The 27,093-nt window shown below is 48.3% G+C and overlaps 2 long non-coding RNA genes across 3 annotated transcripts; both read left to right on the top strand.

Moving 5' to 3' along the window:
• Nucleotides 1-8: 8 nt before the first annotated feature.
• LOC144371179 (uncharacterized) lies at nucleotides 9-25,263 on the top strand. 2 transcript variants are annotated; one of them, XR_013431335.1, is made up of 4 exons: nucleotides 9-441; nucleotides 554-700; nucleotides 17,529-17,775; nucleotides 18,535-25,263. It is a non-coding gene; the product is annotated as an uncharacterized LOC144371179 (long non-coding RNA). The 2 variants fall into 2 exon arrangements; XR_013431333.1 differs by lacking the exon at nucleotides 9-441 and having other exon boundaries at nucleotides 454-700.
• LOC144371180 (uncharacterized) lies at nucleotides 8,235-8,929 on the top strand. Its single transcript, XR_013431336.1, has 2 exons — nucleotides 8,235-8,605; nucleotides 8,764-8,929. It is a non-coding gene; the product is annotated as an uncharacterized LOC144371180 (long non-coding RNA).
• Nucleotides 25,264-27,093: the final 1,830 nt, after the last annotated feature.

The following is a 27,093-nucleotide window of genomic DNA, read 5'->3' as shown; positions in this document are numbered from 1 at the left end:
ATAGCTTTTTTTTTTTTTGATATTTCAAAGAAAAGCATTGAGATCATCTTATAAGGAAAACGGAGGCTAACTGGAGTTTCTCTACGTTTATTTTAATGTGGATTTTTTTTTTTCAGATTGCTTTTCCTGTGAGCCGGAGCCCCACATACAGCACACCTCCCTAGGAGGGCTTCATTACTAGGGTGGGCTGGGGTCTGGAGATCGTTCCCAGCTTGGGTTATGCTGGGTCTCTGGGAGCTTGAGGAGGAGGGAGGTTGGGGACTGGCCTGACCCTGGCTCCCTTGGGGCCCCTGTGGCTTCATGCAGGGTGTTTCCCAGGGCAGTGGCCTTGGCTCCCCTGACCCGTGACTTCTCACGGACCAGCCTTTCAGACAAGGCACTCACTGTCCAAACATGTTCCAAGCCACCGGCTCGAGTCCCAGCCAGCGCCGGCCTGCTCCTGTGAGTCAGCCTTTCACTGGGGAAAGCACGGTGACTGGCCTCCAAGTCACTTTTTCCAGCTTGGCCCTTATCCTGGGCTGGATTTCAGAAGGGCTTTATTTGTTCCCTTCAGGATGCTGATGCCACGAGGTGTTCCCAAGGGTCCTTCTGAACAAGGACAAGGATGAGGACAGATCTCTCTGTGGGAGAACAGGTGGAACTGCTTCAATTCAGCCAGATAAAGGTCCTTACTTCCCTCTACCCATCCACATGCAGGAAGGTAAAGTCATTTTAGTCTTGTTTTTTTCCTTAAGTGTGTGGTGTTGGGGATTGAACCCAGGGCCTTATGCATGCTAGGCAAGCACCCTATCACTGAGCCACATCTCCAAAGGGTAAGTCCATATGGACACATCATGGGGGCAGGTTGAGTGGCACCGTCCAGGTGACCCTTGTCACCTGTTTTTCTTTCTTTTTTTTGGGGGGGGGGAGTACTGGGGATTGAACTCAGGGGCACTCAACCACTGAGACACACTCCCAGCCCTATTTTGTATTTTATTTAGAGACAAGGTCTCACTGAGCTGCTTAGCGGATTGCTACGTTGCTGAGGCTGGTTTTGAACTCACCATCCTCATGCCTCAGCCACTGGGATTTCAGGCATGGGCCACCATGCTTGGCTCCTTGTCACCTTTTATAGGCCATGTGGGCACCGCAACCTGGGGACCTGGGACTCGGGGCACAGGTGGCCTTTTACCATTGAGAGATGCTTTCCTGAAAGATGATGCTCCCTCTGGCCCCTTGACTTCTAAAGCAAGTGCTGTTACCTTGCATGAACCTTCCCACCCCCTGCTCTATGCCAGGAGTCCAGTTTCAGAGCCTGTTCACCTCACCATCCCTTCTAACTCACCTCGGGCCTCCCAGGGCTTCCTGAGGCTTTCCCCACACCACAAGGCTGAGATGGATTCATCCAGTGGGACAGGGACAAGGGAAAGGCCACCACTATTAGTCAAAGCCCTGACCTCATCTTCGCCTTTGTGAGTAGCAAAGGTTCATCCCTGATTCCTTCATCTAGGCCACAGACAGTTACTGGGACACTTTATATGCCAGGTTCTAGGCTTTGGGGGCTACCAGGGTACACAGTTCATTGTCTGGTAGAGGCGTCATGTTCCAGTCCCCAGAAGGCTGACAATTGGAGAAGGACATGGATGTCAATGGAATTAATACATGAGCCATTCACGGTGTATGAAAGCAGAGCAGACAACAGGGTTGGGTGTGGTTTGGGGAGTTCTGGAAAGTTCTACCTGAGATGAAATGGGTTAGTTGGAGCTGTCTAGTTGGGTTACAGAAGGAAGTGAGAACAGTCGGCTATGGGTTCCATTGTGTCCCTTCCTCCAAAAAGGTTACTGAAGTACTAAACCCTGGGCCCTCAGAATGTGACTTTATTTGGAAAGGTTTTTGTTTTTTTTTTGGGGGGGGGGGCAGCAGGGGTACCAGGGATTGAACTCAAGGGCACTGGACGACTGAGCCACATCCCCAACCTTTTTTTGGTATTTTATTTAGAGAAAGGGTCTTGCTGAGTTGCTGTGTCTCCTTAAATTGCTGAGGCTGGCTTTGAACTCTCAATCCTCCTGCCTCAGCCTCCTGAGCTGCTCGCATTATAGGTATGCGCCACCGCACCCAGCTGAAAACTAGGTCATCAAGTTAACCTGAGGTTATTAGGATGGACCCCAATCCTGACTAGCATTCTTATAAAAAGAGGAAATTTGGACCGAAGCCGACTCAAGCAGAGGGAGGATGTCATGTGAAGATGAAGGCAGAGATTGGGGTGACGCCTCTACCAGACAATGAAGGACAAACATTACTAGAAAACACCTCCCGCAGTCAAGGGGTGACGGTGACGAATGGAACAGACTGCCCTTCACAGTTACGGAGGGAAGCAGCCCTGCCCACGCCTTGAGTTTGGACTTCTAGAAATCGAGGCCAGGTATGGTCCAGACCCCATCGACCTGGGGACCCCTGATTACCACAGCCCCTCAGCAGGCACACTCAGAGCTGCAGGCGGAGAAGTGTGGCAGGACCATGGAAGAAGGCCACCCGGGCTGGAACTCGGGGCCCAAAACTCCTTTATCATGAATGAAGGAGAAGTGGATCAGTGTGGGCGCCTCAGGCAATTATTTTTAAAAAAATGATCATAAGAATAACCCTATTGAAGATGTGCCGATTGCAAGCAGGCACACAAAAAATAAATCAGGGGAAGCAGGAAGTGAATGAGGTCTGCAGGAGCTTCCCTATGAGGGTGGGGATTGGAGTATTTACCCCTAAGAGAGAAGGAAGCCAGCAGGGTACACAGGCTGTGTGACCTCAGGTCAACTTCTTTCTGTCTCTGGGCTTTCAGCTTCCAGCTCTTCCTGAATTTGGGACATTCCGTGACAATGTGACTAGCTGCGTGCCTGACGGGAGGACAGTGTCAGCCACTCTCAGGGGCTGAGGGAGCAGCTTGCCTCGCAGGGGTCCTGAGGCTTGAGCGTGCCCCCAGGGAGCCAGGTCTGCGATTCTCGACTCCGCCCTTAGGGAGCCAGGAGGTATACATGTGACGAAGCTGGGCCAATCGGAATTCCTTCCCTGGGTGCAGATCAGAGAAAGAAAAATCACACCTCTGCCTTTCCAGCGCTTACGTGTGCTACCCCCACGTTCTTCTCCCTGCATTTCTGTTTAGCTTAGATCAAGCGGAGAGGAATTTCTGTCACCTGCAATCATGAGTTTGACACATAGGTTTCACCTCTCAACTTCAGTCTATTTATTAATGAGGAGCCTGGGACTCTGCACTTGGCCTTGTGCTGCGACACCCGACACCCGTCATGTCTCCCCCCCCCCCCCCCCCCCCCCCCCCCCGCCCATGATGCTGGGCCTCATTCGTTTTGCTCTGCAAAACCCGGCCCACCCATTACCCATCATACAGATGAGGAGACCAAGCCTCAGCGCAGAAGAGATGCCTTCAGTGTGTGCATAGTGGAGTCCTTCTCAGGCCCTCTGACACTTAAGGTGGAATCCACAAAGCAGCAGTCACCCTGCACAGTTCAAGCCCTGATTGAGGAAGGAATAATCGCCCTCCTTTCCAGAGTTTATCTAGAGACATTTCCCTACAGATAAAGAAGGGAAATTGCCCAAGGCTGACGTGGAGACAAAGCAGGAATCCAGGAAGCTCACCTCTGTGAGCCCAGTAATCCTTAGGCCCACAGCATTGGGCGTAGATTAGGTACTGGACAGAGGTTGTGGAAAAGAGAATATGAGCACCATTGTATTTATTGAGTGCTTATTAAGTGCCAAACTCGGTTATGAGTGCTTTCCATAAAGCTCAATGAGTGAACCTTCACCCAGCCTTGTAAAGCTGGTACAATTTTGGCCATTTTGGAGATGAGAGGGTTGGGGCTCAGAGCAGTAACTTCCCTGAGCTATAGGAAGTGCATATGAGAGATCTCACACTGTCCTGCTTCTGTGTGCATGTGAGAGATCTCACACTGTCCTGCTCCTGTGTGCATTTCTAGCCATTGAACTATACTGCCTATTCCCAAATGAATGAATAAGTGAGTAGGTTAACACATATCAGACAGAAGCCTGGAGAAAACTAAACTCCAGAACATTCCTCAAGGAAATGAGATGTGCTGAACCTTAAATCTAAGTAGGATTTTTTAGTTTTAGTTTTAGTTTTAGTTTTGGTACTAGGGATTGAACCCACTAGTGCTTACCCACTGAGCCACATCCTCAGCCCTTTTTATTTTTTATTTTGAGACAGAGCCTCATTAAGTTGCTGAGGCTGGCCTGAAAATTGTGATCCTGCTGCCTCAGCCTTCTGAGCCACTGGGATTACAGGCAGGTGCTCCTGTGCCCCACTGGGGAGGACTTTTGAATGTAAAAATAAAGACCTGGACATATTACTCTGGATTCTCCTTATTCCCAAATGAACATAATAAGTGGTTTCATGAGCCAGGCAGGGTAGCATATATATATGTGATCTCAGAGTCTCGAGAAGCTGAGACAGGAGGGTTGCAAGTTAGAGATCAGCCTAGACAACTGGAGACCCTGCCTCAAAATTAAAAAAAAAAAAACAAAAAGGGCTTAGTGGTAGAGCACTTTGAGGTTCAATCCCAACTCCTGAAAAGAAGAAAAGAAAGGTGCTTTCATGGATTGGGAGCTTTCTCAATGCCCCTTGCCTGCCCATTTCGCCCTCAGAACCTGTCCACCTCCGAGTAGGAGCATCAGAAGTCTAGCTATTCATTCCTCCCAGCTGTTCTCCCTGACCCACTGTGGCCCTCAGGAAGGTCAGCTTCGGAAGTCCTTCTTTGCAAAGCCTCAGGGCCTTTCCTTCACAGTGAACACGTTCTAAGGCAAAAACTGACACATACTCTTAGTGTTCAAAGGCCTCAAAGAGTGGAGGCCAGAAGGACCAGCTCAGCAGCCTGCAAGCTGGCCAAGACCCAGCCTGGAACAGATCCACTGAGCAGGCTAGTTGGGCCTCGGTGGGGATGGCGGAGCCCGCCAGGGCAGTCTCTTTATCTGTGGGCTGCCTTTGCCGGAGGACTAGATTTCACTTGCTATCTGTGCTACAGATCTTGAGAGCACCCTCTTCACCCTGCTGCAGGGACAGCTGCTTGTTAGCTTTGAGGCCAGGCCAACCACAAGACAAGAAAAAGCACACCCCAACTTCAAAGGGCTATGAGCAGTACCTAGTGCCCCCACAGTGAATCCATCTGCATGGGGATCAGGCAGTGCAGGTCTGGATGGGGTATCTAAGTTGCCTGAAGGAGATTTGATAGGAATTTCTTTTCTATACAGCCTTGAAACAACCTTCTGGGGCTTATGGGGAGTCCTGAGGATAAAAGTCCTTTGAGTGAAAAATTGCCCTTAAAAAAGGCACCATCCTAGCACACTAGGTCTTTAAGAAGGCTCGGGAACATTTCTGTTGTTCCTGGAACTCTGCTAAGTACTTTAGATGCATGACCCCATTTAATCCTCGAGACACTGATGTGGAGATGCTGATTTTCCTCCTTATAGGCTCTGGGGAAACTGAAGCTCAGAGACTTTCAAGGTCACACAGCTAATAAGCAGCAGAGCTGGGAGTCAAACCCATGGCCTGACTTCAAATTTCTCACTTAGTGGTAGTGCTGTGCTGGGTCGTATTTAGGCACACAGTCCCTGAAACCTGGATGGTTTGCTCACATCTGTTCATACAGCCCTATTTATTAAGCATCTTTTATGTGACCGGTATTTGTTTTAGATGCTAGGTATACAGCAGGGAATAAATAAAACAGACAAAAACCTCTGCACTCATGGAATTTCCACTATATCAGTGAAATCAAAACAACATGAAAAAGCTGGGATTAGCCAGGCACAGTGGTACACAGAGTCCCAGCTACTTGGGATGCTGAGGCAAGGGACTCCTGTGAACCCAGGAGTTTGCTGTTACTGGTTTTTGCAGTGCTGGGTGAACTCAGGGCTTCATGCATGCTAGGCAAGCCCTTTACCACAAAGCCACATCCCTAGCCCCTAGCCCAGGAATTTGAGGCCAACCTGGGCAACACAGTCAGCCTCAAAAAAAAAAAAAAAAAAAAGGCGGGGGAAGGGGATAATGTTTTGCTTTTTATAAATGAAGCCACTTGGCCACACATGGTGATCCACACCTATAATCCCTGCAGCTCGACTGTGTGTTCAAAGCCAGCCTCTGCAACTTAGTGAGGCGCTAAGCAACCATGTTCTCTAAATAAAATACAAAAAGGGCTAGGGGTGCAGCTCAGTGGTTTAGTGCCCCTGGGTTCAATTCTCCATACCAAAAAAAAAAAAAAAATTAGAAAAAAAATATGAAGCCACTAGGGTAGGTGGTTCTAAGTCTATTAGCCCCCAAATCCATCCATTTGTTGATGTTGAGAGAAATATTCCTGAAAACTAACTAGGGATCAGGCAATGAGCCAAACAGATGCATTTTTTCTTTTTCTTTCTTTCTTTTTTTTTTTTTTTTTTTTTTGCCCTGATGAAATCTGCATTCTCTCCGGAATGTTCTATGTCTTCCTAACCTGAGGCTGCTGCTCCAGAACATGAAGGAACTGTACTAGTTTGTATCCCTAGGAAGTTAGAGCTGTCCTCAGACAAGCCTCAAGAAGAGGAGGCCAGGCCAGCAATGTGGAACAAGAACTGGGCACAACTGATGCTCTTCGCCCTCCTGGGTGGTCATCCCTGACAAAAAGGAGGGGTAGAAAGAGCTCTTTCCTGGCATCCAGAGACTCAGGAGGCTGAGGCAAGAGGATTGCCAGCTGGGGCAACTTAGACAGACCCTGTGTCAAAATAGAAAATTAAAAGGGCTGGGAATGTTAGCTTCCCTCCCCCACAAAACAGCAGGGACAGAGGATATGGGGGTTCAGAGTAGAAACCAGCAGCTCTGGGTTTTAACTGGCCAGGTGACCTGAGCCCACCACTTATTTCACTGTCCACACCCAATGGAACCAGAAGCCCTTGCTTTGCTGGAAGATTTGAAGAACATGAAGAACAGGCAAAACAATGGCTATGTGAACATTTTTTGGTTTACCTCCTACGTTCCGCCTTGTCCCCACTGCCTCCCCAGTCTTTGTTCCTACGATCATAATGCCTCAGAAAGGATCTTATAAACTCATGCAACCAAAGGTATAAATAACTGATGATATCTCAGTTCTGACTTCTCCCAGACCTGCAAGCTTTTTCATGAGGAGAAATCAGTGGAAAGGAACTTTGTTTTGTTTTATTTTGTTTTTTGGTACTGGGAATGAACTCGAGGGGCTTTACCACGGAGCTACACCCTCAGTCCTTTTAATTTTGAAAAAGGATCTTGCTAAATTGCTGAGACCAGCCTGCAATTTAGCAATCCTCCCGCCTTAGCCTCCTCCTGAGTCACTGAGATTATGGGGGTGTGCCACTGTGCCCAGCAAAACTTCTGATTCTTGCCCTAATGAAATAACCAAGACCAGATTTACCCTCCCACCCCCCAAACAATTAAACACTAATTGCAATCTAGACAAAGTTCAATCATATTGATAAGGGTGCAAAATATCCAGAGCCCAACAAGGTAAATCTCCCAATGTCTGCCTGTCAATCAAAATAATTCCCACTGGAAGTAAATTGGAGTACAACATAAGCTCCCTGAGGATAAGGGTGTCTGCTCATTGTATTCTTTACTGCACCTCAGGCTGTGGGGTAGCATCTGGCACACAGTAGGCACTTGATAACTATGTGTCGAATCCCAAATGAATAGCAGAAGATGCCAGACTTGAGGGAGGGCAACAGGAAGTGCTGTTCTGGGAAAGGGGATCTCCTGGAGCCCTGGAAATCACCCATTGCTTGAGGCCTGCCTGACTCGGGAGATGAGACCCTCTGTGCAGGGGCAGCCTCTGGGGGAGGCAGACCTCTTTGTGTGCTGCCATCACCCAGGGAGGAAGAGGGAAGTTTTACTCATTGATAACCATCACTGTGAACTGCTCCCCCCCCCCTCACCCCTCCTTCAAGCCTGCTTACTGGAAGAGGCGACCCTGTTTTCTACATCCTGCATGCTGAGAGATTTCATCACTGGCTCAAGGCACAGTGGAGAAAGGCCAGGTTGTCGGCGCGCTGGCAATAGATAAGTCATGTCGTATTTGGGGGGTTTGTGGTGGGGTGGGGTGCAGTCCTCATTGCCACATGGGTTGAACGCATCGGCTCTTGATTTGCAGGTCCTTCTCTGGTGCCCCCATGGATTTGGGTCATGCTTTGTTCGGGGCGGGGGGGGGGGGGGGGGAGGGTGCGTGTGTTCCAGATGCAATACAAAGGGCAAAAATGAAAACCATGGCAATTGAAATGAATTATAAAAGCCACTATTTTCTGAATGATTACTTCAAAAGGAGACATGATGGGTGGGTGGCTAGCAGCAGGTGGCTTGGAGCCAGACATCTTAGGCTCCTACTCTCAGCTCCACGCCTTAGCGTAGCAAGTTACCTAACTTCTCTTGAGACTCCATTTCCTAGTCTCTACAATGGGGCTTTATTTCAATGAATTAAGGCATTTAATGCCCTGAAGGGTATTTCCTATTTTTTCTCCTGCATAGCTTTATACTGAAGCAGGGAGGGGAGGATCGTGGTAAAAAGCTCTGAGTTGGAACTTGGACACTCACTTACTGTGTGACCTTGAAGAGGTAATTTAACTTCTCTGAACCTGTTTTCTCATCTGGGAAATGACACAAAATATACTCCATGAAGGTGGGAAATTCTGTTTTATTCACTCTTATCTCTATGAACAGTGTCTGACTCTGTTGGGTGCTCAATAAATATTTGTTTCTTTTCTTTTTTGTAGTACTCTGCTAGGAGTGCTCTACCATTGAGATTTGCCTCCAGTCCCTACCAGTTTTTTATTTTGAGACAAGTTCTTGCTAAGTTGCCCAGGCTGGTCTCCATTCTCCCTTCCCCCTGCCTCAGCCTCCTGACCACTGTGCCCCACTAAAATAAATACTTCTTGAATATTTGAATGGATATATGACAATCAGGACTGGTGACACACTTCACGAAACTCAGTGAAAAAGGGAAAATACAGAGCCCTGGTTTTAAAAATCATTAAGAATTTCAAGGGCTGGGACTGGGCACAGTGACACACACCTATAATCCCAGCTACTGGGGCGGGGCAGCGGGGAGGCGGAGAGGCAGGAAGATCACAAGTTGGAGTCCAGCCTCAGCAATTTAGTAAGACCCTGTCTCAAAATAAACAAGTTAAAAGGGCTGGGGGTGTAGCTCAGTGGTTGAGAGCTCCATCTCCAGCATTGCAAAAAGGAAAAAACAAAACAAAAACAAACCTCCTTCAAGACAGTAACAATCACAAAAAGAAAAAAAATCAAAGAATTTCAAGACAGAAACAACAGCACATTAAGTCAAGTGTGGGACCCTTGTAAATGTGGGGTGACCTTCTAAATGCCACGTGCCCACAATGGCATAGTGATACCTGCCCAGCAGGGCTGACATGAGGCAATGCAATGATCAATGATTGTATGTTCAGCCCAGATCCATTTTCAAGGCTAGCTCGTTGCTCAATGCTCATCCTCAACCCCAGGACAGCAGACCCGCATGATCCCGTTTCACAGGGGCAGGAAGAAATCCAGAGAGGTGACGAATGACAGGTCACTGTTCCACGGCTTACTAGAGGGTAGCTGCAGGATTTGAACCCAGGTGGGGCCCCACCCTGGCACAATGCGGGGAGGGAGAAGGCCGGAGGGGGGTGGCTGGTCAGAAAGAGGCCTGGGTTGAGGACTGACTGTCAGGTCTCCTGGGGTTGGTTCCAGTCACTAGTAGGGATCAGCAGGCCCAGACAGGCTACTGAGCTGGGAGTGGCCCAGCCTGTCCTGTCACACACAGAGAATGAAGGGCCAGGCAGGGAGGCAGCCGGCAGGGATGGGAGCACTGGCACCTGCCCAAGCCCAGCTCATACCAGCACCAGACCTGGGTCGCAAGGGCAGAGCCCCACCAGCCATGGAGGCCTGGAGGGTCCTTTACGGTCCAGGTCCCGCCTCTGGCAACACCAAAGTCCTCCCATGCTCCTCCTGCAAACCCACCACATTCTCACTCACCCCAGGGCCTTTGCTCTCACGGTAGCCTCTACTGGAAACCACCTTTCCTAAGCTCTTTGGCACTTCACTCCACTGTCACCTCCTTAAAAAGCCTTCCCTGTCATCCTTTCCAGAATACACCACACTCATATATGGCCTCCCCCTCTTACTTCCTACCCCATCTGCAATCAGTTCCCTTCCTTATTGATTTTCTTAAGTGTCTGACATGCTTCACATTCGCTGGGAGAAAGGGACCACCTTCAGGGCTCTTTCCCTCTCACTCTGAACTTTGCTAAATTCCGGAGGCTGGCCTTGAACTTGGAATCCTCCTGCCTCAGCCTCCCAAGCCGCTGGTATTATAGATGTGCACCACCAGCCTGGCCACAACTCTTTGTTTTATATATGAGATCCTCCCATCTCAGCCTTCCTAACAGAATAAACACTTGTTGAATCCCTGGATGAGCGTAGCTGTATGAAGCTGCAAGCCTAGTTTCTCTATCTGCAAAATGGGACTGCTCTCTACTGGAGGGGTGTGCAAAGAGAGCTACCCTTCACTGAGGCTCCCCATGTACGGGCTGTCCTAGAGACATAAAATGTGATCTAGAAATGTGTAGTGAATGACAACCACCCCTTAGATTACTGCCATTGCTAGTCCTACTAAATGCCACAGGGTGGGAACCTGGTTGAGGGAGGGGCTGCATAGCTTCCTGCAGAGATACACCCCAACAGCCCAGAGGCTACACCAAGGAAGGAGAGGATCCCAGGGGCTGAATTCTCAGCAGGGTTCCTTCTTTGTGGATCTCAGTTCTCCCATCCCGCCCCTCCCCCAGCCAGCCCCGCCCTTCCCAACCACATACCAAGAATAAACCCCACACCCTGCCTGCCTCCAGTGTCTCGGTTTCCTGTCTCTACGGTCACAAGCGGCTTGGGCTCTGAGGGATTTTCCAGCTCAGGGCAGTGCTGGTGGGACCAAGGAACTGTCACAGAAGAGGAGCTGTGATGTTAAACCCAGAACCAGGAAAACCCCCGAGCAGGCGCTGACAGAGAACTGGAGAAGGGCCCCTCAGAGGGTACCTGGGGTGGAGGAGGCTGGGAAGGGGAACCAGGCTTTCACTCCCAATTTCACCAGGGGCCTTAATAGCCACTGAGTGGGTGGCTTGCTGTCAGTCAGGGCTGTCCTGGTTATATGTGGCCAAAGGCCACAATGAGGCATGCCACAGATCATCTTGAAAATCTGATGAGACAGGTAAACTGGTGCACACCTGTAATCCCAGAGATTTGGGAGGCTGAGGCAGGAGGATTGCAAATTTGAGGCCAGCCTCAGCAATTTAGTTAGACCCTAAGCAACTTAGTGAGACCCTTTCTCAAAATAAAAAGTAAGGGGCTGAGGTTGTAGTTCAGCTGTATAGCACTTGCCTAGCACGTGTGAGGCACTAAGTTTGATCCTCAGCACTACATTTAAAAAAATAAAAATAAAGGTTATTGTGTCCATATATATAAAGAGCTGGAGATGTGGCTCAGTGGTAAAATGCCCCTGGGTTCAATCCCCAGTACAAAAAAAAATTTTTTTTTAAGACCCTAGGTCCCAAGAGATCCCAGTTTAGAGACTGGACTGCTCCTTGGGGAAGTCCTTTTTTCTCTCCCATCTCTTTCCCTTCAAACAGGAACCAGTGACTCTCCCGTGCATGTCCTGCTGTGACTCTCTGAGCCCCACTGATAACCATCACAATCAGATACTGTCCCTAGAGAGTCACTTCCCTGCTTGCTCTTTCTCTCCTAGTTTCTACTCATGATATCTATCAACTTCTACACCTGACAGGGGACCTGGCTTCTGTCTTGCTCTGGCTCTGTGACTTGAAGCAATTTCCACCTCTTCTCTGAGTCTCAGTTTCCCCATCTATAAATTGAGGCCCACCGTGTCCTTTTCAACGCTAATATTCTAGGATTCAAATTGCAAGATTCGGCCACAAGAATCTCTACTGGAAGGTGTGGGGGGTGCTGGCCTGGACCATATCCCCAGGGCTTGCGTGCACCATCTGCCAGTTTCTGCCAGAAACTGAAAGGCAACTTTCTGCTTTCCTAACTATGTGTCCATAGCCCAGTTTCTATTAATTGACAGAGGATAAGATGTTTGGAGAATTAAAAGGTCAAAGTACTTAACAATGCTGCCTAGCACCCAGTAGGAGTGGTTTTTTGGGGGTTATCTTTGGTACAGGGGATTGAACCCAGGGGCACTTAACCATTCAGCCACATCCCCAGTTCTTGTTTTTTATTTTGAGACAGGGTCTCTTTAAGTTGCTTAGGTCTCTTTAAGTTGCCTGGCTAGTTGCTGAGGCTGGCCTTAAACTTTCAATCCTCCTGCCTCAGCCTTCCAAGTTACTAGGATTACAGGTGTGCATCACCATGCCTAGCAGTAGGAGTGTTTTATGAGGAAGCTATCATGAATGTGAAAACAAGACAACAAGACAGAAACTCTAAAGAAAAAAAAAATTAGGCTTCTGAAGAAGCTTTAGGAGTATGCCTATGTGCATGGGGGATACAAACATGAATCCAGAACTCAAGAACCCAGAATTTAAGGTGCTTAAACCAGAGAAGGCAGAGAGAGTCCTCAACCAAGGTTACCACTGCTTTCAGTGTATCCCACAGTACTCAGGCTGCTGTGTACAGTTGTATAAACCGTTGACTGCACAAGGGTGATAACCTTAGGGTTATTAGAGGCTGGAATTCTTAGGGCCCATGGAGCTGAATACTCCCAGAAGGACCCCCTCTAATTCTCACGCATGAGCCATGGGTGCTAGCCCAGACCCCGACCCCGCAGCATCCCTATTGCCTTGCTCTGATCCCCTCCAAACCCCCACCCCAAGCAAACAGTGTCATTTTAGAGACGGAAAAAGTAATGTCACCACACACACTCGTGAGCCACAGCATCTGTAACTTGACCTTCAGCGATCCTTTGCAGCGTTCTCCCTGCTCTTTCTCTCCCATCCCCACCATCTCCTTCCCCTTCATAGTCCACAAACCACACAGTCTACACAGCATAGCTACACAGTCTACACTGCCTCGCTTCTCTTCCTGGAGCAAGCTCTATCTGGTCTCTGCACAAGCTGTCTCCGCCGTCTGGTCAGCTAATACCACAAGTATTCAGACCCCAGTTTAGACATTTCCTCCAAGAAACCTTCTCTGAATCCTCCACAAGCCCTCTTTGCTAAATCAGTTCACATTCCTACTAGAGGCCCCTCATGGTAGTTCCTGGGCTTTTCTAAAGCATTTTGTCAGAGTTATAATGAAATGATTAATAGTACAAATAGCTTATTATTTCCTTCCTCCCCCAGGAAATTAGAAGGCCCCGGAGCATGGAGATTAGGTCTGCTTCATGCTGCTGATGCTAGATAAGCTCCTACCTGTCCACTGACCCATTCATCCATCTACTTAACCCCACTGTATATAGTTGGTGCTGAATAAATGAACAAGCATAGCTTGATACAACAAAGGCCAATGAGAGATAATGCCACTTGCTGGAGGAAGAGCGGGTACAGACAGAGAAGGCTGAAGCAGGGAGGTCTCCTGTCTCTGGGAAGTCCGGAAAGATGGGAGGAACTCCCAAGGAGCTCTGGGCCTCAGGGGCCTGCAGCAGAGGGCAACTCCTGGACACTGGGTCATCGGGGGAAGCCAGAGATCTGGTCTTCCCCAGCTCCTGGGTGACCTAGGATGTGGGCAGCCACTGTGTCTTTGCTGGGAACATTCCTAAGAGATTCCCTAATTTTCCTGACTGAGTGAACATGAACCCTACATGGTTCCAAATTCCATCCTAAAACCACAGGGCGGTTTGGGGAGCCCCAACACAGAGCCTCTGCCGCACCAGCAATTTGGGGTCAGACTGTTCTCTTGGATGCAGAGAACACTCTTGTGGTGCGGAGAAGGCAGGCCCAGGGGCCATAATGGATACCTTCTTGAGGCCAGCCTCAAAGTGCTTTCAGCTGTGGGGTGGGGACAAACACCACTGCCCCGTGACAAGGGCTGCCCTGTGCTTGTTCATTTATCTGGAATTACAGTCAGATCTCCACGTCCATGTGTTCTGTGCTTACAGACTCAACCAACCATGGTAGATCAAAAATATTTTTTAAATGTATCTTTACAGGCTTTTATACCCCTATCGTCGTCATTTCCTCAATACTAAAGTATACAACTATTTGCACAGTAGTTGCATTGTATTAGACGTTGTAAGTAATCTGGAGATAATTTAAAGTATATGGGAGGGCTTGGCACAGTGGTGGGTGCCTGTAATCCCAGCAACTCAGGAGGCTGAGGAAGGAGGATCACAAGCTCAAGGCCAGCCTCAGCAGCTTAGGGAGACTCTGTCTTTAAATAAAATTATTAAATTAAAAAAAGGGAGGCTGGGGTTGTAGCTCAGCTGTAAGAGCACTCACTAGCAAGTGTGAGGCCCTGGATTCGATCCTCAGCACCACATAGAAATAAGTAAATAAAATAAAGGCATTGTGTCCAACTACACCTAAAACATAAATATTAAAAAAAAAAAAAAGGATGGCATGCAGCTAGAGGTAGAGCACCCCTGGATTCAATCCCTAATCCTGAGAAGATAAAAAGTACTTAACAAAGGAATTTAAGCGTCTTATCGGTTTTGGTATCTGTGAGGATGCTGGAACCAATCCCTTGTGGATACCAAGTGATGGCTATAATTACTTATTAAATTTTAATTTTTAAATTACTTGGGGTGTACAATGGGTGTTAGGAGCATATATGACCCTTTGGGTGGTGGGAGGATGATTGAGATGGTTACTGTTGGCTTGATGCCTGGCCTGTGGCTGTGCTCAGAATAGGTGGGGACATGCTGCTGGCATGTCCCACCTGCACGAGACCTAGACACTTGGCATTGGGACTCTGCAGAAAGCACAGCTGCTCCACAGCGAAATCAGAGCACAAAGGCTCAGGAAGGGAGGTGGCCCTGTGTGGGAGGGAGCGCTTCTGCTGGTCCATGGGGGTTTGGAATCTCGAATCTCTGGGTCATCTTAAAGTGCTTCCATAAGCTAACCTCAGTGCTGGCTGCTTTTGTTTGTTTTTTTGGTGCTGGGGATGAAACCCAGGGCCAGGCACATGCTAAGCACATGCTCTACCCAGGAGCTCCACGCCCAGCCCCAGAGCTGGGTTATTGACTAATTCATGCCATTTGAACAGGGTGACTTTTGCCTTAGAGTTCCACGCCCTTTGCTCTGGAGGGAAAGGAAGGGGAAGGACCAGAAGGAAGATGCAGTAAACTGAGGCCCAGCTCATAAAGCCACGTGAATCTCAGAGCTGCCAGTGGCACAGCCAGAGAAGGAACTGAGGCTCAGGCCTTGATTTCCTCGTCTGTAGAACAGACTGGCTGCAAACGTGGGCCACAGCAGCTACAGGCAGAGGCTGTGGGTGGCAGGCAGGAAGGTCAAGGGTTGGTGCTGGTGGCTGCTGAGAGATTTAGCCGGGTAGGGAGAGGGCAGCTTCTAAGAATCAGGGGCATGTATTTTGTGCCATGAGACTTTTGCAGAGACCCCCCTCCTTAGCAACGGGAGGTCACAGCTGAGGTATCTGACCAGATGCAAACAACTTCCCTGTCTGTTCTTGTTAATGCTGATAAAAGGGCTTCCTTCCGCATTCTCAGGACCAGCTTGTCACCCCTGGCTGCTGGCCGGCTCAGCCACCAGGCCCACTCTTGTCACAGTATCCTCCCACCACCTCCGCCCTGTCGCCCTGTCACCGCCCTGGGCTTGACCTCGCCCTAGACGGTCTGTTCAACAGAATTCAGGGGACACTCGCCTCTCCTCACCTCTGCTAGTTCCCTCTCTTCTTTCTTGCGCTGGTGGGTTCGGGTTTCACTTCTCCTCCAGGGCCAGCGGGAGGAGAGAGGGAGGGCAGTACCACCAGCACCTCCTCTGGCAGCCTGCTGGCCTCAGGGACAGAGGTGTCCAGACCTGGTTCTGTGGCCAGACAGCCTTCTCCACCTGCCCTGTCCAGGTTTCTTTTTCTGTACCCTGGGGAGAGGTCGGTCACCTTTACCTCCCCAGGGCTGGGAGGTGGACACCGGTGATCATGGCTAATGTGCCTTGTGTGGGAGGTATCTCATTTAAATGTCCTCATAGCTCTAGTCTACAGTCAGCAGAACCTGCTCAGAGAGAGGCTGTGGCTGGCCCAGGGTCTCCAGGGTGCAGGTGGAGGCAGGACTGGAACCCTGGCATTCTGCCCCCAGAACATGAGCTCTTAACCACATTCTCACATCATCTTCCTAAGAAAGCAACATCTATGCAGCACCCTGGGAACTCCCAGCAGCAGAAGCTGCAGGTTTCTGGAAAGGAAAGTTCCTCCTCCATCCCTATCCCTAATCTATTTAGAGTGACAGGGAGAGACTCCCTGCCCCTGCCAGCCTGTCTTACTGAGGAAGGCCAGGCACCCAGTCTACACTTCTCCTGGCCCCATTCCATCATACTGGTGAGGGTCAAAGCGGCTCAGAACTGTTAAGGAACATCAGCAGGGTCACACAGCTGGTCCATGGCAATGACAACAAGGTTAGAAAGCATGCTAATTTCTTTATTAAGTTATTGAGCACCTGCTGTATACCAGTCTGCATGTCAAGTGCTGGGTGTGCAGTGGGGTCCATGGCAGGGCTTCTGTCCTCTCAGGGCTTCTGACTAAAGGGTAGTGGTGGTAGTGGTGACAGATCTTTAGAGCTGGGCTGATCCCACTCCACAGGGCAGTGTCCCTTGAGCTGTTGACAATGATGTCACCAATCCAACACTGAGCAGCTGACCCACCATTAATGGTTACAAAGAACTCGCCTCTGGAGGCTAGACCCTGTGGCCACAGGTGCTTTGGAGAGAATTCCATGGTTTTCCATGACCTTGCTGTCTTGCTTTCTCCTGAAAACACCCAGCAGCTGCTGCCAGGCCTGTGGGCAAGGAGAGAGAGAGAGAGAGAGAGAGAGAGAGAGAGAGAGAGAGAGAGAGAGAGAGAGCGCGCGCACGCACACTGCAGGGAAGGAAGGTTCGAGCAGGGGTCTGGGTCTGGGTGGGGCCCTGAGTCACCGCCACCAGTGAGGAGTCTTTGTCTGAACACTTCCCCTCCAGGTGGGGCAGGAACACCCATTAGGAAACCAAGGTGAAAAAGAGGGTAAGGCCCAGTCTGGGAATTGGGACTGGACATCTCACCCTGGGCTCTCTCTTCCTGCTCATTCAGGCCGAGTGCCTGGAGCTGCCTGGAGCTGCTAGAGTCTCATCTCAAGAAGAACCCCCGTCTCTCAGTTCCAGCCCCTTCCCCTGCCCCTCTCTTCTGCTGGGCGGCACATGCCCTATGACTCCACTGACTCTGGGGTTTAGTGTCAAAATAAAAAGTGAAAAAGGGCTGGGGATGGAGTTCAGTGGGTTCAATTCCCAGTATCAAAAGATAATACTAAAAAGAAAAAGACACACTATTAATTCTGTTGACCTATCTATCCACCATGATGGACAGAACACACACAGACCAGTTTCTCTCGTTGTAGGCCTGTCTGCTGAAAATCAGCAGGATGTTGTCCACCTTCCCAGTGAAGACCCAGTGGCTCATCACACCTGACCTTGAGTCTCCGGGCATGAGGCTTCTGTGCCTCTTTCCACACAGAAGTTCTCACCAAAAGTGCAGAGAAGGCCCAGGGCTGCCATGGCTGGATTCCTGCAAGCCAAGACCCACAGGGATACTGAAAACATTCCTCTACCACAAAAAATGTTTCATCATGGCTGGTAAGAATACAGGTAAGGAGCCAGGCACGATGATGCATTTCTATAATCCCAGCTACTCAGGAAGAGGCAGGAGAATCAGAAAGTTCAAGGCCAGCCTTGGCAACTTATGAAACCCTGTCTCAAAATGAAAAGAAATAAAAAGGGCTGGCGATGCATCTCAGTGGTAGAGCACCCCTGGGTTCAATCAGTACTAGGGTGGGGAGGAATACATAATTGGCGACAGGAGAAGGAAAGAAGGAGGAGGAGAAAAGAAAAGGTGGGGGGTAAGTAGAAATAGAGCAAGAGAGAGTCTTGCAAGTCTGGGGACAAACAGGGACAGAAACAGGGCTCTCCCAAAAGCAAACACAACAGGCATAGCAAGAGACACAGGGAGACAAAGGTGGAAGAGACAGAAAGAGGGCAAGAGTGAGAGTACCACAGAGACCAGAGAGAGCAAAAAAGGTGCAGGGAGCCGGGGTGTAGCTCAGCCGAAAAGCACCTGCCTGGCATGCTTGAGGCCCTTGGTCCCACCCCCAGCACCACACAAGAATATAAGACGACATCCTGTCTGTGTGTTTTGGCTAGGACAAAGTGCAAAGGTAGAGCAAAGGGAGAGCACCAGAGATTTCTAGGGCTGAAAAGAAGAGTAAGAGGTTCTTTCTCTCTCTCTCTCTCTCTCTCTCTCTCTCTCTCTCTCTCTCTCTCTCTCTCTCTTTCTTGTTCTAGAGATTGAACCCAAGGGTGCTCTACCCCTGAGCTACACCCCCTGCTCTTTTTATTTTTTATTTTAAGACAGGGTCTCCATCAGCTGCCCAGGCGCTTTACGGAAGCTGGGCTGCCAGCAAGAGGAAAGGTGGCAAGAGTGAATGGAGCCATGCTAAGGAGCCCAGGGCCTTCACCTTGAAGACTAGAGGGAAGCTTGGAAGATTTTAAGACCAGGATCCCTGCCCCTCTCTCTCCTCATTCTACAGAAGAGGAACCTGAAGCTCAGAAGGGCTTCCCTCCCCTGCAGCTAGGTCACACAGCCGGCTCTGGAGCCAAACCCAGGTCTCCAGGCTCCCGCCCCGGCAAGGCCCTGCCCCCCAGAGAGTGACAGAGGGCAAGGGAGAGGATGCAGAACACTGGTTTTAACACTTCAGACGGAAGATTGAAGAGCCTCAGAAAGATAAATTAATCTGCTCTGATTCCAGGCGCTTGCACACCCTGGGTGAACCCGGGTTGTTCTTCTGGCCCCACCCTCCTCCCCACCCATCAGCCTTTTGCAAAGGGAAGGGATTCTCTGAAAGGCCAGGTCTGAGCGCCATACAGGGCCCAGCCACTAAGGAAAGGGGCTCAGATGGGTTGGAGACCTGCCACTCGCACTGGGAGGTGGATAAAGTCCCTGGAAACCAGGTGGAGCCGGTAGGCGGTCCCCAGAGATGAAAGAGCAGACAGGCTGGGCTGGCTGCCTGCAGATGGACTGATTAATGCGCAGTTGCAGCGGGCAGTCAGTCAAACCAGTGGGTTCAGATTCTGCTCTGTCCTGGCTTGATTTCGGGGCGGAGTGGTCTCGCTGTGTGCTGGAGGCCCTGGCTGGGGGGCCTGTGCTAATTTGCATGAATGAATTCAACCACTTGGCTGGCTTGAACCGCTGCAAAGAAAGTCACTGAAAATATATTTTGCAGAGTGCCTGGGGACAGGCCCTGTTCTAGCAGCCACCCCATCTCTTGAGGGCCTTGGGTTTTAGTAGTAATAGAGGAAGAAAGATGAGGGATGAGTAATAAAGGAAATAAAATAGTTCCAGAGTCTATGGGGGATGATTATAGGTCAGGATTGTCAACCTTGACACTAAGGACATTTGGAATGGGTATTTTGACTGTCAGGGGCTGTTGGGTGCATTACAGTACATCAAACAGCATTCCTGGTGTTTCCCGCATGACATACCAATAGCGACCTCACTAGTTGTGATAAATCAAACCCAAAATGTCCCCAAACATTGCCAACACATCCCCTGGAAACCCAAATCACCCCTGCCTTGTTGAGAATCACCACCCTAGACCAGAGCTGTTCAATTAAATAAATAAATAACAATGCAAGCTGCAAGAATAATTTAAGATTTTCTAGTAGCTACATTTTTAAAATAAAAAGATCTGGGTATGATGGCGCAGGCCTGTAATCCTAACTACCTGGGAGGCTGAGGGAGGAAGGAGGATAGTGAGTTCAAAGCCAGCCTCAGCAACTTAGCAAAACCTAAGCAACTCAGTAAGACCCTGTCTCTAAATAAAATATATAAAAAGGGCTGGGGATGTGGCTCAGTGGTTAAGCACTCCTGAGTTCAATTTCAATGGCTGGGGATGTAGCTCAGTGGAAGAGTGCTTGTCTAGCATGTGAGATTCTCAGCATGCATGCGAGCACGCACACACACACACACACACACACACATACACACATAAAATAGTTTTTTTTTTTTCAGTGCTGGGGATCAAACCCAGACCTTCTACATGCTAGACAAGTGCTCTATCATTGAGCCCAGGTGAAATAAATTTAAAGATGTTTTTTATTTTGCTCTAAAATATTATCATTTCAACATGGAATCAATATAAAAAGTTAGCCATGAGATCTTTTTTACGTTCTTTTTTTCTTAAAAAGTCTTCAAAATCTTATAGGTGTTTTCCACATAGCACATCTCAATTCCAATAGCTCCTCTGGGCCTGCTGCCTGCATGGCAAATTTCAGCGTGTGCTCTTTTGAGCACAAGAGAAAGCCTGAAATTGGAGCCCTGCTACTCAGAGTAGAGCAAAGACTAGCAGCTGTGCATCTCCTGGCAGTGCAGAAGAAATGCAGGATGGGGCAGGGGGTCGTGGTGCAGCCCAGCGGAAGAACTCTAGCTAACACATCCCCAGTGCAAATGTGCACGCACCAGCAGCTCAGGCCCTCCCCTTCCCCAGACCTGTTGAATCAGAATCTGCATTTCCACAAGTTTCCCAGGTAATCTGTATGCATATTAAAGTTTAAGAAGCACTGGGCAAAGAAATCAGAGTACCTGGGATTCAAGTCTATGTATGGAGAGAGTAAGAGGTCAGAAAATAGACCCTACAGCTTCTAGGAAGTAACATTTGTGATTCAGTTTCTGCATTTCTAACATGGGGCTTGTTTGTACTCTTTCTTAGGGTTGGAGTGGTTCTTAGTAAGTATGAGCTTGTCACCTGGTACACTTTCCTCTCTGGGTACCAGTCCCACCCCCCTTTTAAGTATTTTTTTTAAATATGGACACAATATCTTTATTTTATTTATTTTAATGTGGTGCTGGGGATCGAACCCAGTGCCTCACATGTGCTAGGCAAGCTCTCTACCACTGAGCCACAACCACAGCCAATCCCAATTCACTCTTTATTTCATTAAAAACCTTTCTCAGAATCTATCTTTCTTATTATTTAGGCCACAGGTTGCTGAGGGGGTGGGGGCTAAAAGGAAGTTTTTGCTATCAGGAGTGCTGCCCCAAGAAGGCAGGCCCTGGATCCACCTCAGGTGGAGCAGCCTGAAGGGCCTTGGTGGGGTGAGGCCCCCACACCAAGCCTAGATGGGGTGTGCAAATGCCTCACACCCTCTCACACAGTGAGCAGTTAGGGGGCAGTGTGCGTGCAGAGGTGGCTCTGATGCCTGTGGGGACTTCCTGTTCCCAAGGCCGGAACATTCTAGAAAAATGGTTACTAAGGAGCTAGAGGTCTGCTGTTTCCCAAGTTCCCCCACAAGACAAAGTCTTGTCCCTGCACCTGTGCAGGAGGGTCCATCTCCACTCCAGCCTGGGATCTGGGTGAAGCCAAGCTCTGGGTTCTCCAGTCCTTTTGATTTCTACTCACAATATGTCCGAAATGGGAGGTGTTTCCAAACCCCACAGCTTAGCCTGGTTTTCACTTCCTTGGCCTTTTCTCTGGCCTCTGGGCGGGCTCCCCTCTGCAGGTAGGAGGCAGGAGGGAAGGTGAAGCAGAGGTCAGGTGAGGCCAAAGCCTCACCTGAGGTTCCCCTGGCCCTGTCCTCAGCTCAGCCAGAGGGGGCACTTGGGCTTCACAGACTGCTGACACGCTTGAGCAGGGACCAGGGAGCACACAGGCACAAGTGGGTAGAAGGCACCCTGCTTGCCTGTTTCCACTTCCCAGTGAGCTTGCATCTGGCTTGGTCAAGCCAGAGTGCTGGATTTGCTACATGGCCTTGGAGTTATTCTGGAGGTCATAGTCATATATAAGAAGGTGAGATTGGGCTGGAGCTGGAAATGGGGCTGGGGCTCAGTGGTGGAGCACTTGCCTAGCATGTGTGAGGCCCTGGGTTCAATCCTCAGCACCACATATAAATAAATAAAATTAAGATATTGTGTCCATTTACAAAAAAAAAAAAAGGAGAGGTTGGGTGTGGTGGTGCACACCTGTAATCCCAGCAGTTTGGGAAGCTGAGGCGGAGTATTACAAGTTCAAGGATTGCTCAATTGCCAGTTTCAGCAATTTAGCAAGACCCTAAGCAACTCAGTGAGACCCTATCTCTAAATAAAAATATGTAAAAGGGCTGGGAATGTGGCTCAGTGGTTAAGCATTTCTGGGCTGAATCTCCGCTACCAAAAAAAAAGAGGTGAGGTTTTAAAAATGAATAAGGCATGTCTATAATCCCAGTGACTAGGGAGGCTGAGGCAGGAGGACTGCAAGTTCAGGGCCAGCCTCAGCAATTTAGTGAGATCCTGCTTCAAAGTTAAAAAAAAAAAAAAGAAAAGAAAAGAAAAGGAGGCGGGGAGAGGGAGGTGGGCTGGGAATGTGGCTCAGTGGTAAAGTGCCCTTGGGTTCAGTTCCGGTTCCAGGGAGGAGCAGAAAGAGAACAAGATTGTTGGGGTGGGAGTCCTGTGGTGGAGTGTCTGCCTAGCATGCACCCGGCCCTGGGGCTCTGGGTGCCATCCCTGACACCACACATGGTCACTGTCATTAGGCTCTAATATTTACTGTGTCTCCTTGGTGATTCAGGAACATTAATTACTTTTCAAAAGGGAGCAAAGAATAAATAAAAAAGAAGAGAGAGGGAGAAGGAAGGAAAGTAGAAGGGAGAGAGAGAAAGAAAAGTCTTAGACCTTGTGGAATGTTCAAAAAGAAAAGACAGAGGAAGGAAGGAAAGAAGAGTGGGAACAGGTGGAGGAACTGGATATGCCACATGCCGAATACATCATGGGCCTGACACTGGTTATTTCTGTTTGTTTTGTGGTGCGGGGGTGGGAGGGGGTAGAACCAGGGCCTGTGTGTGCTAGACATCCGGCTGCACCCCTAGCTGAGCCGTCCTCTTCCCCATCTCTTCTTCCTCCTCCTCCTTCATTTCATACCCATTTTGCAGGTGGGAAGAGTTAGGCCCAGAGTGGCCACTTTGAGGCAGTGTGCCCTGGATTGGAGTGTCCCTTACTAGTTTGGTGACCTTGTATGGGTCACTGATTCTGTCTGGCTTTCCATTTTCTCATCTGCAAGATGGAGATAGTCATGGCTACTACATGTCAAGCTGGGAATGCCAGCGCTGTGGTGGAGCGCGTGCTTAGCATGGGCAAGACTCTGGGTTCCATCCCCAACATCCCAAGAGGGGGAAAAAATACAAAAAAAACAAAAACACTCTACAGAGCTGTAAAGGAGATAGTACCTGCAATGCCTAGTCCATACCTAGCTTCCAAAACCAGGTGGCTCGGAGCACCACTGTTTTTGAGTGAGTTGCTTGGGACCTCGCGGCTAGCCAGGAGCCACAGTTTGGACTCTAAAGTCCAGAGTGCACACATTTCACACAGCAGACTGACTCACTAGGTAGTGAGGAAGCAGGAACGTGGCACGTAAACTATAAACCCTCTCCCCCACAGGCACACATTCACACGGGAGTGACACCTGTTGTTTTCGTCTGCCTAGCGACCATTCTTTTTTATTCTGGGAACAGCATCCACTTCTCTTTCAGTCCCTGAGATTCATATAGATTTAACACCGTCGCCTCAGGGTGAAGATCGTGACTCAATCCAGGGCAGGATTAATCCTGAGATTTGTTATTGTTGTTGTTGAGAAGGAAAAATTTCTTTCTAAAGATGTAATTAAGCTGGTAGAATGTAAGCCTAGCACTACTGGGAAGATTCTTGGCCATTTTCTGGGTCCATGAAAGCAAAGCTGAGAGATAAAGAACAACAGATCCCTACTACTATCATCTGATCACCTGGATACAGCTATGCCTGAAGCCATCTGCTGGATTTTCCTCTCCTCTGGATGATTTGAATCTAGTTTCTGTCTTGCAAACAAGAGTCCTCACTGACTTGTGTGATATTAACACTCAGGTGCTTTAAAACCTAACAGACTGACTCAAAGTTATAAAGACCAAGGAGGAAAAAGGCTAAACAAATAAAAAACACTTTCTCACTTTCTTTCAACTTATATATACATGAAACAACTGCTTTTGAGTGTGCAAACATGTCCAAAAACAGTCCCTTCACATTACCACCACTTATTAATGACCTGGCTACCTACATAAACACCACTGTTCTTTGTGTCAGGATCAGAGCCATCCACATAAAGTGTATGTCGATTCCACAAAAATTTACCAAGCTCCATTTCAGATGCCTCTTTGAGAAAGCCAGAGTTGATGAAACTAAGTAAAAATCCAGATTTTCTCAGAATGTATTTCTTTACAATCTAGTTTTTAAAATGCTTTCACTGGTGCATTATAGTTGGGTTCATTATGACACAATCACTCATGTACCGGATTTCATTTGCTCCTTTTGGGTCCTCAGTGCCTCCTCTTTCCTTCTCCTCCTTCCTCTCGCTGATCTCCTTCCTCTACTCTATTGATCTTTCTTCTATTTATTTATTTATCCTTGATGGGTGCTTTATAGATATACATAGAGATGAAATCCGCCGTGGAGTATTCATATATGTTCGTAGAATAATTTTGTTAAATTCATTCCATATTTCCTCCCATTTCCCATCTCTTCTCCCTCCCCCCTCAATCTCCTTCCTCTACTCCATTAATCTTCCCTTTATCTTTATGATATCCTCCCCCACTCCTGACACACACACACACACACACACACACACACACACACACACATTTTTCCCCCCTTATTTTGCTCTACCTTCCTCATGAGAGAGAAAACCTTCAACCCTTGACTTTCCAGCCCTGGCTTATTTCATTTGTCATGATGTTCTCCAGTTCCATCCATTTACTAATGCCATAATTTCCTTCTTCATGGCTTAGTAGAACTCCATTATGTATATATACCATATTCTTTATCAATTCATCTGTTGATGGGTACTTGGCCTGGTTCCATCACTTGGCTGTTGTGAATTGTGCTGCTATAAACATTGATGGGCCGGTATGACTGTAGTATGCTGATTTTAATTCTTTTGGAGAAATACCAAGGAGCGGGATAACTGAGAAAGTATACATATAGAGAGATCTCTCCGTATTTTTAATTTTTAGTTTGGAATTGTTCTTCTGGTTGAACTCCTTTAAAATAACAATCATTCAATAAATATTTACTGTCCCCTTCCATGTAGTAGTTGTCTTCTCATTGTCTTAGGATAAATCAAGATGAGGAGAATCACCAGGTGCAGTGGCACACACCTGTGATCTCAGCAACTTGGGAGGCTGAGACAGGAGGATTGCAAGTTTGAGGCCAGCCTCAAGAACTTAGTGAGGCCCTGTCTTGGAAAAATTTAAAAAAAAAAAAAAACTTAAAAAGGACTAGGGATGTAGCTCAGTGATAAACTACAGTACCAGTTACGTACTGGTAAATCCCCAGTATCAAAATTTAAAATAAAAACAAATGAGGATTACTATTTTATTGTGTCTTAAGTATTTAGTATTCCAACACAGAAAACAAGTCTTCTCCTCTCCCTTCCCAAGAATCCATGTCTTCCTCTTCTTCCTGAAAGACTATGACTTGGCAGCCCAAAGCTCCACCTTTGGAGTTGGCTTTGATTACCAGAGATCCCATCTGTTGGGGGCACTGAGCCCCTGAGTCATACAGAGGAATGTCTCCCACCCAAGCAGCCAGACTTCCAGCCACAGGCCAGCTGGTGACCCGGCTGCCCCTGAGCTGAGAAGCTGGGAGGGCCGCCTCACAGACGGTCACCCCATGATGACCTCACCTGCTAAACCGGTGACTCACCACGTGATTCTCTCCCCTACCAGCCAAATCTTGCTCATTTGGAATACCTGAGGGGAATACCAGTCTCCTGTGTTTAGCAAAAATGCGATTGTGAGCTATTTTTGTAAAGGCATGATGTTTTCTTTCACATGGAGGCCACCAAACCCAGGCAAAATTAAATGGGTTCTGGGTTAAGGGTACAAGGAATCTCCTTCTACAAGAAAGAGTTGAATAAGAATGGGAATTGGGGCTGGGGATGTGGCTCAAGTGGTAGCGCGCTCGCCTGGCATCCTCAGCACCACATACAAACAAAAATGTTGTGTATGCCAAATACTAAAAAATAAATATTAAAATTCTCTCTCTCTCTCTCACTCTCTCTCATTCTCTCTTTAAAAAAAAAAGAATGGGAATCAGTGATGTGGTTTGATTTCTCTCTCAAATATGTTTTTCTCATTGTGGTGAAACACGCACAACACAAAAGCTGCTTGTTACAAAAGCGTTTATACACCAGTGGTATAAAGTCCACCCACAATGTTGTGTCCATCACCGTTATCCATTTCTACAGCATGTTCATCATTGCAACAGAAATCCTATACCAAACAAGAACTTCCTGTTCCCCCTTCCCAGCCTCTGGCAACCTCCACTTCTGGGTGTCTGTTCTGGGTATCTCAGGTCAAGGACCTTTTAGGTCTGACTTATTTCACTTAGCATCATGTATTCAAGGCTCATCCAGATTGAACCATCTCAGTACTTCATTCCTGTTGAAGGCTAATTGTTCATTGTATGTATGTACTTATCTGTTGATCTATTGGTGATGTTTAGATGGTTTCCAACTCCTTGGCTATTGTGGGTGGCTTAATTTCGAGTCCTAAAGATTGTTTACTTTTTTTTTTCTTTCTTATTTATTTATTTGGTACTGGGGATTGAACCCAGGGGTATTCTACCAGTAAGCTCCATCCCCAGCCTTTTCCATTTTTTATTTTGAGGCAGAGTCTTGCTAAGTTGCTGAGGTTGGCCTTGAACCTGAGATCTTCCTGCCTCAGCCTCCTGAGATGCTGGAATTACAGGTGTGAGCCACCATACCTAGCCTGCTTGTTTTCTTTAATAGTTAGAAAATCTCTGTAAAGATTCTCAGTGTTCATCTGTAAGTTGGGACTAAGATAACCAATTCAGACTACTTCTCAGGGGTGTTGTGAAGATGGAAGTTAGATCCACAAAATACCTGCATCACT

This window comes from Ictidomys tridecemlineatus, chromosome 16 (assembly GCF_052094955.1).
Source record: "Ictidomys tridecemlineatus isolate mIctTri1 chromosome 16, mIctTri1.hap1, whole genome shotgun sequence".
In the NCBI taxonomy this organism is placed as follows: domain Eukaryota; kingdom Metazoa; phylum Chordata; class Mammalia; order Rodentia; family Sciuridae; genus Ictidomys; species Ictidomys tridecemlineatus.
Note: the sequence above shows the minus strand (reverse complement) of the source record. Positions and strands in the feature narration are given on the sequence as shown.